The following is a 12,513-nucleotide window of genomic DNA, read 5'->3' on the forward strand; positions in this document are numbered from 1 at the left end:
TTGTTCACTAGTTACAGGTGTGTGTTGTTCACTAGTTACAGGTGTGTGTTGTTCACTAGTTACAGGTGTGTGTTGTTCACTAGTTACATGTGTGTGTTGTTCACTAGTTACAGCTGTATTGTTCACTAGTTACATGTGTGTGTTGTTCACTAGTTACAGTTGTGTGTTGTTCACTAGTTACAGGTGTGTGTTGTTCACTAGTTACAGGTGTGTGTTGTTCACTAGTTACAGGTGTGTGTTGTTCACTAGTTACAGGTGTGTGTTGTTCACTAGTTGCAGGTGTGTGTTGTTCACTAGTTACAGGTGTGTTGTTCACTAGTTACAGGTGTGTTGTTCACTAGTTACAGGTGTGTGTTGTTCACTAGTTACAGGTGTGTGTTGTTCACTAGTTACAGGTGTGTGTTGTTCACTAGTTACATGTGTGTGTTGTTCACCAGTTACAGGTGTGTGTTGTTCACTAGTTACATGTGTGTGTTGTTCACTAGTTACAGGTGTGTTGTTCACTAGTTACAGGTGTGTTGTTCACTAGTTACAGGTGTGTTGTAATAGTTACAGGTGTGTTGTTCACTAGTTACAGGTGTGTGTTGTTCACTAGTTACAGGTGTGCTGTTCACTAGTTACAGGTGTGTTGTTCACTAGTTACAGGTGTGTTGTTCACTAGTTACATGTGTGTGTTGTTGTGGACTTCAGGAGGTCGGGGTCAAGGACTACAGCCCCCTCAGCATCGACGGGGCACCGGTTGAGAGAGTCAACAGCTTCAAGTACCTCGGGGCCTACATATCCGAGGACTTGACATGGACCACACACATTAACAGTGTTGTGAAGAAGGCACGACAACGCCTCTACTTCCTCAGGCGCCTAAGGAAGTTCCAAGTCAGCCAGAAGATCCTTAAGAACTTCTACTCATGTACAATAGAGAGCATATTGACCGGCAACATCACCTCCTGGTTTGGGAATAGCACTGCACAAGACCAAAGCAGACTACAAAGAGTGACACGTTCAGCCGAACGCACAATTGGAGGGGGGCTCCCCACCCTCCAGAACATTTACTACAAGCGTTGCAAGGGCAAGGCTAAGAGAATCATTAAAGACTCCAGTCACCCGAACAACTGCCTCTTTGAACTGCTGCGGTCAGGCAAGCGATACCGGAGTCTCAAGGCAAGCACAGAAAGACTCAGAAGAAGCTTCTATCCCCAGGCCATCAGGCTGCTAAACGAACAATGAATGAACACTACACAACAACAACCACCAAACGCACATAGCACACACATCCACACGCACACACCCACTTTAAACAAACACACTGTAGCACCCACTCCACACACTTTATAGCACACACCCACTTTAAACAAACACACTGTAGCACCCACTCCCCACACTTTATATTTATATTTATGGATGAAGGATTGCACTACAACTCGTACACCTTACTGTAAATTGTACCTAAAATTGTACCTCATCCCATTTCTGCTTTGCACTAGATAGTACTGTACATTAGTACACTGCATAGTATTGTGTATTGTATATTATATGGTAACTCAGAACATTGTACATATGTCTATACCGAACACTGTGACCTCATTTTCTTCTTCTAAATTCATGCTATATTATGTTATTATGTTATTTGATACTATCTTGTCTAGCACAGTCTCTGGAGCGTAACAGTAAGAAGCATTTTGTATGAAAGTATTCTGTACTTCTGTATGACAACTATTAAAGAACTTGACTTGTTCACTAGTTACAGGTGTGTTGTTCACTAGTTACAGGTGTGTGTTGTTCACTAGTTACAGGTGTGTTGTTCACTACAGGTGTGTGTTGTTCACTAGTTACAGGTGTGTGTTGTTCACTAGTTACAGGTGTGTGTTGTTCACTAGTTACAGCTGTGTTGTTCACTAGTTATAGCTGTGTGTTGTTCACTAGTTACAGGTGTGTTGTTCACTAGTTACAGCTGTGTGTTGTTCACTAGTTACAGCTGTGTGTTATTCACTAGTTACATGTGTGTTGTTCACTAGTTACAGGTGTGTGTTGTTCACTAGTTACAGGTGTGTTTTGTTCACTAGTTACAGGTGTGTTGTTCACTAGTTACAGGTGTGTGTTGTTCACTAGTTACAGGTGTGTTGTTCACTACAGGTGTGTGTTGTTCACTAGTTACAGGTGTGTGTTGTTCACTAGTTACAGGTGTGTGTTGTTCACTAGTTACAGCTGTGTTGTTCACTAGTTATAGCTGTGTGTTGTTCACTAGTTACAGGTGTGTTGTTCACTAGTTACAGCTGTGTGTTGTTCACTAGTTACAGCTGTGTGTTATTCACTAGTTACAGGTGTGTTGTTCACTAGTTACAGGTGTGTGTTGTTCACTAGTTACAGGTGTGTTTTGTTCACTAGTTACAGGTGTGTGTTGTTCACTAGTTACAGCTGTGTGTTGTTCACTAGTTACAGGTGTGTTGTTCACTAGTTACAGCTGTGTGTTGTTCACTAGTTACAGGTGTGTTGTTCACTAGTTACAGATCTGTGTTGTTCACTAGTTACAGCTGTGTGTTGTTCACTAGTTACAGGTGTGTTGTTCACTAGTTACAGCTGTGTGTTGTTCACTAGTTACAGCTGTGTGTTATTCACTAGTTACAGGTGTGTTGTTCACTAGTTACAGATGTGTGTTGTTCACTAGTTACAGGTGTGTGTTGTTCACTAGTTACAGCTGTGTGTTGTTCACTAGTTACAGGTGTGTGTTGTTCACTAGTTACAGATGTGTGTTGTTCACTAGCAGCTGTGTGTTGTTCACTAGTTACATCTATGTGTTGTTCACTAGTTACATATGTGTGTTGTTCACTAGTTACAGGTGTGTGTTGTTCACTAGTTACAGGTGTGTTGTTCACTAGTTACAGGTGTGTGCTGTTCACTAGTTACAGGTGTGTGTTGTTCACTAGTTACAGGTGTGTGTTGTTCACTAGTTACAGGTGTGTGTTGTTCACTAGTTACAGGTGTGTGTTGTTCACTAGTTACAGGTGTGTGCTGTTCACTAGTTACAGGTGTGTGTTGTTCACTAGTTACAGGTGTGTGTTGTTCACTAGTTACAGGTGTGTGCTGTTCACTAGTTACAGGTGTGTGTTGTTCACTACAGGTGTGTGTTGTTCACTAGTTACAGGTGTGTGTTGTTCACTAGTTACAGGTGTGTGTTGTTCACTAGTTACAGGTGTGTTCTGTTCACTAGTTACAGGTGTGTTTTGTTCACTAGTTACAGGTGTGTGTTGTTCACTAGTTACATGTGTGTGTTGTTCACTAGTTACATGTGTGCTGTTCACTAGTTACAGGTGTGTTGTTCACTAGTTACAGGTGTGTTGTTCACTAGTTACAGGTGTGTGTTGTTCACTAGTTACAGGTGTGTTGTTCACTAGTTACATGTGTGTTGTTCACTAGTTACAGGTGTGTTGTTCACTAGTTACAGGTGTGTGTTGTTCACTAGTTACAGGTGTGTTGTTCACTAGTTACATGTGTGTGTTGTTCACTAGTTACAGGTGTGTTGTTCACTAGTTACAGGTGTGTGTTGTTCACTAGTTACAGGTGTGTTGTTCACTACAGGTGTGTGTTGTTCACTAGTTACAGGTGTGTGTTGTTCACTAGTTACAGGTGTGTGTTGTTCACTAGTTACAGGTGTGTGTTGTTCACTAGTTACAGGTGTGTGTTGTTCATTAGTTACAGGTGTGTGTTGTTCACTAGTTACAGGTGTGTGTTGTTCATTAGTTACAGGTGTGTGTTGTTCACTAGTTACCGGTGTGTTGTTCACTAGTTACAGGTGTGTGTTATTCACTAGTTACATGTGTGTTGTTCACTAGTTACAGGTGTGTGTTGTTCACTAGTTACAGCTGTGTGTGGTGTTCACTAGTTACAGGTGTGTGTTGTTCACTAGTTACAGGTGTGTGTTGTTCACTAGTTACAGGTGTGTGTTGTTCACTAGTTACAGGTGTGTGTTGTTCACTAGTTAAAGGTGTGGTTTGTTCACTAGTTACAGGTGTGTTGTTCACTAGTTACAGGTGTGTTGTTCACTAGTTACAGGTGTGTGTTGTTCACTAGTTACAGGTGTGTGTTGTTCACTAGTTACAGGTGTGTGTTGTTCACTAGTTACAGGTGTGTGTTGTTCACTAGTTACATGTGTGTTTTGTTCACTAGTTACAGGTGTGTGTTGTTCACTAGTTACAGGTGTGTGTTGTTCACTAGTTACAGGTGTGTGTTGTTCACTAGTTACAGCTGTGTGTTGTTCACTAGTTACATGTGTGTGTTGTTCACTAGTTACAGGTGTGTGTTGTTCACTAGTTACATGTGTGTTGTTCACTAGTTACAGGTGTGTTGTTCACTAGTTACAGGTGTGTGTTGTTCACTAGTTACAGGTGTGTTGTTCACTAGTTACATGTGTGTGTTGTTCACTAGTTACAGGTGTGTTGTTCACTAGTGACAGGTGTGTTGTTCACTAGTTACAGGTGTGTGTTGTTCACTAGTTACAGGTGTGTGTTGTTCACTAGTTACAGGTGTGTGTTGTTCACTAGTTACAGGTGTGTGTTGTTCACTAGTTACAGCTGTGTGTTGTTCACTAGTTACAGCTGTGTTGTTCACTAGTTACAGGTGTGTGTTGTTCACTAGTTACAGGTGTGTGTTGTTCACTAGTTACCGGTGTGTTGTTCACTAGTTACAGGTGTGTGTTCTTCACTAGTTACAGGTGTGTTGTTCACTAGTTACAGGTGTGTGTTGTTCACTAGTTACAGGTGTGTGTTGTTCACTAGTTACAGGTGTGTTGTTCACTAGTTACAGGTGTGTGTTGTTCACTAGTTACAGGTGTGTGTTGTTCACTAGTTAAAGGTGTGAGTTGTTCACTAGTTACAGGTGTGGTTTGTTCACTAGTTACAGGTGTGTTGTTCACTAGTTACAGGTGTGTGGTGTTCACTAGTTACAGGTGTGTGTTGTTCACTAGTTACAGGTGTGTGTTGTTCACTAGTTACATGTGTGTGTTGTTCACTAGTTACATGTGTGTTTTGTTCACTAGTTACATGTGTGTGTGTTGTTCACTAGTTACAGGTGTGTGTTGTTCACTAGTTACAGATGTGTGTTGTTCACTAGTTACAGCTGTGTGTTGTTCACTAGTTACAGGTGTGTTGTTCACTAGTTGCAGCTGTGTGTTGTTCACTAGTTACAGCTGTGTGTTATTCACTAGTTACAGGTGTGTTGTTCACTAGTTACAGGTGTGTGTTGTTCACTAGTTACAGGTGTGTTTTGTTCACTAGTTACATGTGTGTGTTGTTCACTAGTTACAGCTGTGTGTTGTTCACTAGTTACAGCTGTGTGTTGTTCACTAGTTACAGGTGTGTGTTGTTCACTAGTTACAGGTGTGTGTTGTTCACTAGTTACAGCTGTGTGTTGTTCACTAGTTACAGGTGTGGTTTGTTCACTAGTTGCAGGTGTGTGTTGTTCACTAGTTACAGGTGTGTGTTGTTCACAAGTTACAGGTGTGTGTTGTTCACTAGTTACAGGTGTGTTGTTCACTAGTTACAGGTGTGTGCTGTTCACTAGTTACAGGTGTGTGTTGTTCACTAGTTACAGGTGTGCTGTTCACTAGTCACAGGTGTGTGTTGTTCACTAGTTACAGGTGTGTGTTGTTCACTAGTTACAGGTGTGTGTTGTTCACTACAGGTGTGTGTTGTTCACTAGTTACAGGTGTGTGTTGTTCACTAGTTAGATGTGTGTGTTGTTCACTAGTTACAGGTGTGTTTTGTTCACTAGTTACAGGTGTGTGTTGTTCACTAGTTACAGGTGTGTGTTGTTCACTAGTTACAGGTGTGTGTTGTTCACTAGTTACAGGTGTGTTGTTCACTAGTTACAGGTGTGTTGTTCACTAGTTACAGGTGTGTTGTAATAGTTACAGGTGTGTTGTTCACTAGTTACAGGTGTGTGTTGTTCACTAGTTACAGGTGTGCTGTTCACTAGTTACAGGTGTGTTGTTCACTAGTTACAGGTGTGTTGTTCACTAGTTACATGTGTGTGTTGTTGTGGACTTCAGGAGGTCGGGGTCAAGGACTACAGCCCCCTCAGCATCGACGGGGCACCGGTTGAGAGAGTCAACAGCTTCAAGTACCTCGGGGCCTACATATCCGAGGACTTGACATGGACCACACACATTAACAGTGTTGTGAAGAAGGCAGGACAACGCCTCTACTTCCTCAGGCGCCTAAGGAAGTTCCAAGTCAGCCAGAAGATCCTTAAGAACTTCTACTCATGTACAATAGAGAGCATATTGACCGGCAACATCACCTCCTGGTTTGGGAATAGCACTGCACAAGACCAAAGCAGACTACAAAGAGTGACACGTTCAGCCGAACGCACAATTGGAGGGGGGCTCCCCACCCTCCAGAACATTTACTACAAGCGTTGCAAGGGCAAGGCTAAGAGAATCATTAAAGACTCCAGTCACCCGAACAACTGCCTCTTTGAACTGCTGCGGTCAGGCAAGCGATACCGGAGTCTCAAGGCAAGCACAGAAAGACTCAGAAGAAGCTTCTATCCCCAGGCCATCAGGCTGCTAAACGAACAATGAATGAACACTACACAACAACAACCACCAAACGCACATAGCACACACATCCACACGCACACACCCACTTTAAACAAACACACTGTAGCACCCACTCCACACACTTTATAGCACACACCCACTTTAAACAAACACACTGTAGCACCCACTCCCCACACTTTATATTTATATTTATGGATGAAGGATTGCACTACAACTCGTACACCTTACTGTAAATTGTACCTAAAATTGTACCTCATCCCATTTCTGCTTTGCACTAGATAGTACTGTACATTAGTACACTGCATAGTATTGTGTATTGTATATTATATGGTAACTCAGAACATTGTACATATGTCTATACCGAACACTGTGACCTCATTTTCTTCTTCTAAATTCATGCTATATTATGTTATTATGTTATTTGATACTATCTTGTCTAGCACAGTCTCTGGAGCGTAACAGTAAGAAGCATTTTGTATGAAAGTATTCTGTACTTCTGTATGACAACTATTAAAGAACTTGAACTTGACTTGTTCACTAGTTACAGGTGTGTTGTTCACTAGTTACAGGTGTGTGTTGTTCACTAGTTACAGGTGTGTTGTTCACTACAGGTGTGTGTTGTTCACTAGTTACAGGTGTGTGTTGTTCACTAGTTACAGGTGTGTGTTGTTCACTAGTTACAGCTGTGTTGTTCACTAGTTATAGCTGTGTGTTGTTCACTAGTTACAGGTGTGTTGTTCACTAGTTACAGCTGTGTGTTGTTCACTAGTTACAGCTGTGTGTTATTCACTAGTTACATGTGTGTTGTTCACTAGTTACAGGTGTGTGTTGTTCACTAGTTACAGGTGTGTTTTGTTCACTAGTTACAGGTGTGTTGTTCACTAGTTACAGGTGTGTGTTGTTCACTAGTTACAGGTGTGTTGTTCACTACAGGTGTGTGTTGTTCACTAGTTACATGTGTGTGTTGTTCACTAGTTACAGGTGTGTGTTGTTCACTAGTTACAGCTGTGTTGTTCACTAGTTATAGCTGTGTGTTGTTCACTAGTTACAGGTGTGTTGTTCACTAGTTACAGCTGTGTGTTGTTCACTAGTTACAGCTGTGTGTTATTCACTAGTTACAGGTGTGTTGTTCACTAGTTACAGGTGTGTGTTGTTCACTAGTTACAGGTGTGTTTTGTTCACTAGTTACAGGTGTGTGTTGTTCACTAGTTACAGCTGTGTGTTGTTCACTAGTTACAGGTGTGTTGTTCACTAGTTACAGCTGTGTGTTGTTCACTAGTTACAGGTGTGTTGTTCACTAGTTACAGATCTGTGTTGTTCACTAGTTACAGCTGTGTGTTGTTCACTAGTTACAGGTGTGTTGTTCACTAGTTACAGCTGTGTGTTGTTCACTAGTTACAGCTGTGTGTTATTCACTAGTTACAGGTGTGTTGTTCACTAGTTACAGATGTGTGTTGTTCACTAGTTACAGGTGTGTGTTGTTCACTAGTTACAGATGTGTGTTGTTCACTAGTTACAGGTGTGTGTTGTTCACTAGTTACAGATGTGTGTTGTTCACTAGCAGCTGTGTGTTGTTCACTAGTTACATATGTGTGTTGTTCACTAGTTAGATATGTGTGTTGTTCACTAGTTACAGGTGTGTGTTGTTCACTAGTTACAGGTGTGTTGTTCACTAGTTACAGGTGTGTGCTGTTCACTAGTTACAGGTGTGTGTTGTTCACTAGTTACAGGTGTGTGTTGTTCACTAGTTACAGGTGTGTGTTGTTCACTAGTTACAGGTGTGTGTTGTTCACTAGTTACAGGTGTGTGCTGTTCACTAGTTACAGGTGTGTGTTGTTCACTAGTTACAGGTGTGTGTTGTTCACTAGTTACAGGTGTGTGCTGTTCACTAGTTACAGGTGTGTGTTGTTCACTACAGGTGTGTGTTGTTCACTAGTTACAGGTGTGTGTTGTTCACTAGTTACAGGTGTGTGTTGTTCACTAGTTACAGGTGTGTTCTGTTCACTAGTTACAGGTGTGTTTTGTTCACTAGTTACAGGTGTGTGTTGTTCACTAGTTACATGTGTGTGTTGTTCACTAGTTACAGGTGTGCTGTTCACTAGTTACAGGTGTGTTGTTCACTAGTTACAGGTGTGTTGTTCACTAGTTACAGGTGTGTGTGTTGTTCACTAGTTACAGGTGTGTGTTGTTCACTAGTTACAGGTGTGTGTTGTTCACTAGTTACAGGTGTGTGTTGTTCACCAGTTACAGGTGTGTGTTGTTCACTAGTTACAGGTGTGTGTTGTTCACTAGTTACAGGTGTGTTGTTCACTAGTTACATGTGTGTTGTTCACTAGTTACAGGTGTGTGTTGTTCACTAGTTACAGGTGTGTGTTGTTCACTAGTTACAGGTGTGTGTTGTTCACTAGTTACAGGTGTGTGTTGTTCATTAGTTACAGGTGTGTGTTGTTCACTAGTTACAGGTGTGTGTTGTTCATTAGTTACAGGTGTGTGTTGTTCACTAGTTACCGGTGTGTTGTTCACTAGTTACAGGTGTGTGTTATTCACTAGTTACATGTGTGTTGTTCACTAGTTACAGGTGTGTGTTGTTCACTAGTTACAGCTGTGTGTGGTGTTCACTAGTTACAGGTGTGTGTTGTTCACTAGTTACAGGTGTGTGTTGTTCACTAGTTACAGGTGTGTGTTGTTCACTAGTTACAGGTGTGTGTTGTTCACTAGTTAAAGGTGTGGTTTGTTCACTAGTTACAGGTGTGTTGTTCACTAGTTACAGGTGTGTTGTTCACTAGTTACAGGTGTGTGTTGTTCACTAGTTACAGGTGTGTGTTGTTCACTAGTTACAGGTGTGTGTTGTTCACTAGTTACAGGTGTGTGTTGTTCACTAGTTACATGTGTGTTTTGTTCACTAGTTACAGGTGTGTGTTGTTCACTAGTTACAGGTGTGTGTTGTTCACTAGTTACAGGTGTGTGTTGTTCACTAGTTACAGCTGTGTGTTGTTCACTAGTTACATGTGTGTGTTGTTCACTAGTTACAGGTGTGTGTTGTTCACTAGTTACATGTGTGTTGTTCACTAGTTACAGGTGTGTTGTTCACTAGTTACAGGTGTGTGTTGTTCACTAGTTACAGGTGTGTTGTTCACTAGTTACATGTGTGTGTTGTTCACTAGTTACAGGTGTGTTGTTCACTAGTGACAGGTGTGTTGTTCACTAGTTACAGGTGTGTGTTGTTCACTAGTTACAGGTGTGTGTTGTTCACTAGTTACAGGTGTGTGTTGTTCACTAGTTACAGGTGTGTGTTGTTCACTAGTTACAGCTGTGTGTTGTTCACTAGTTACAGCTGTGTTGTTCACTAGTTACAGGTGTGTGTTGTTCACTAGTTACAGGTGTGTGTTGTTCACTAGTTACCGGTGTGTTGTTCACTAGTTACAGGTGTGTGTTCTTCACTAGTTACAGGTGTGTTGTTCACTAGTTACAGGTGTGTGTTGTTCACTAGTTACAGGTGTGTGTTGTTCACTAGTTACAGGTGTGTTGTTCACTAGTTACAGGTGTGTGTTGTTCACTAGTTACAGGTGTGTGTTGTTCACTAGTTAAAGGTGTGAGTTGTTCACTAGTTACAGGTGTGGTTTGTTCACTAGTTACAGGTGTGTTGTTCACTAGTTACAGGTGTGTGTTGTTCACTAGTTACAGGTGTGTGTTGTTCACTAGTTACATGTGTGTGTTGTTCACTAGTTACATGTGTGTTTTGTTCACTAGTTACAGGTGTGTGTTGTTCACTAGTTACAGGTGTGTGTTGTTCACTAGTTACAGATGTGTGTTGTTCACTAGTTACAGCTGTGTGTTGTTCACTAGTTACAGGTGTGTTGTTCACTAGTTGCAGCTGTGTGTTGTTCACTAGTTACAGCTGTGTGTTATTCACTAGTTACAGGTGTGTTGTTCACTAGTTACAGGTGTGTGTTGTTCACTAGTTACAGGTGTGTTTTGTTCACTAGTTACATGTGTGTGTTGTTCACTAGTTACAGCTGTGTGTTGTTCACTAGTTACAGCTGTGTGTTGTTCACTAGTTACAGGTGTGTGTTGTTCACTAGTTACAGGTGTGTGTTGTTCACTAGTTACAGCTGTGTGTTGTTCACTAGTTACAGGTGTGGTTTGTTCACTAGTTGCAGGTGTGTGTTGTTCACTAGTTACAGGTGTGTGTTGTTCACAAGTTACAGGTGTGTGTTGTTCACTAGTTACAGGTGTGTTGTTCACTAGTTACAGGTGTGTGCTGTTCACTAGTTACAGGTGTGTGTTGTTCACTAGTTACAGGTGTGCTGTTCACTAGTCACAGGTGTGTGTTGTTCACTAGTTACAGGTGTGTGTTGTTCACTAGTTACAGGTGTGTGTTGTTCACTACAGGTGTGTGTTGTTCACTAGTTACAGGTGTGTGTTGTTCACTAGTTAGAGGTGTGTGTTGTTCACTAGTTACAGGTGTGTTTTGTTCACTAGTTACAGGTGTGTGTTGTTCACTAGTTACAGGTGTGTGTTGTTCACTAGTTACAGGTGTGTGTTGTTCACTAGTTACAGGTGTGTGTTGTTCACTAGTTACAGGTGTGTGTTGTTCACTAGTTACAGGTGTGTGATGTTCACTAGTTACAGGTGTGTGTTGTTCACTAGTTACAGGTGTGTGTTGTTCACTAGTTACAGGTGTGTGCTGTTCACTAGTTACAGGTGTGTGTTGTTCACTACAGGTGTGTGTTGTTCACTAGTTACAGGTGTGTGTTGTTCACTAGTTACAGGTGTGTGTTGTTCACTAGTTACAGGTGTGTTCTGTTCACTAGTTACAGGTGTGTTTTGTTCACTAGTTACAGGTGTGTGTTGTTCACTAGTTACATGTGTGTGTTGTTCACTAGTTACAGGTGTGCTGTTCACTAGTTACAGGTGTGTTGTTCACTAGTTACAGGTGTGTTGTTCACTAGTTACAGGTGTGTGTGTGGTTCACTAGTTACAGGTGTGTTGTTCACTAGTTACAGGTGTGTGTTGTTCACTAGTTACAGGTGTGTGTTGTTCACTAGTTACAGGTGTGTGTTGTTCACCAGTTACAGGTGTGTGTTGTTCACTAGTTACAGGTGTGTGTTGTTCACTAGTTACAGGTGTGTTGTTCACTAGTTACATGTGTGTTGTTCACTAGTTACATGTGTGTTGTTCACTAGTTACAGGTGTGTGTTGTTCACTAGTTACAGGTGTGTTGTTCACTAGTTACATGTGTGTGTTGTTCACTAGTTACAGGTGTGTTGTTCACTAGTTACAGGTGTGTGTTGTTCACTAGTTACAGGTGTGTTGTTCACTACAGGTGTGTGTTGTTCACTAGTTACAGGTGTGTGTTGTTCACTAGTTACAGGTGTGTGTTGTTCACTAGTTACAGGTGTGTGTTGTTCACTAGTTACAGGTGTGTGTTGTTCATTAGTTACAGGTGTGTGTTGTTCACTAGTTACAGGTGTGTGTTGTTCATTAGTTACATGTGTGTGTTGTTCACTAGTTACCGGTGTGTTGTTCACTAGTTACAGGTGTGTGTTCTTCACTAGTTACATGTGTGTTGTTCACTAGTTACAGGTGTGTGTTGTTCACTAGTTACAGCTGTGTGTGGTGTTCACTAGTTACAGGTGTGTGTTGTTCACTAGTTACAGGTGTGTGTTGTTCACTAGTTACATGTGTGTGTTGTTCACTAGTTACAGGTGTGTGTTGTTCACTAGTTAAAGGTGTGGTTTGTTCACTAGTTACAGGTGTGTTGTTCACTAGTTACAGGTGTGTTGTTCACTAGTTACAGGTGTGTGTTGTTCACTAGTTACAGGTGTGTGTTGTTCACTAGTTACAGGTGTGTGTTGTTCACTAGTTACAGGTGTGTGTTGTTCACTAGTTACATGTGTGTTTTGTTCACTAGTTACAGGTGTGTGTTGTTCACTAGTTACAGGTGTGTGTTGTTCACT

This window comes from Notolepis coatsorum, assembly GCF_963971535.1.
Source record: "Notolepis coatsorum genome assembly, chromosome: 5".
NCBI classification, from domain to species: domain Eukaryota; kingdom Metazoa; phylum Chordata; class Actinopteri; order Aulopiformes; family Paralepididae; genus Notolepis; species Notolepis coatsorum.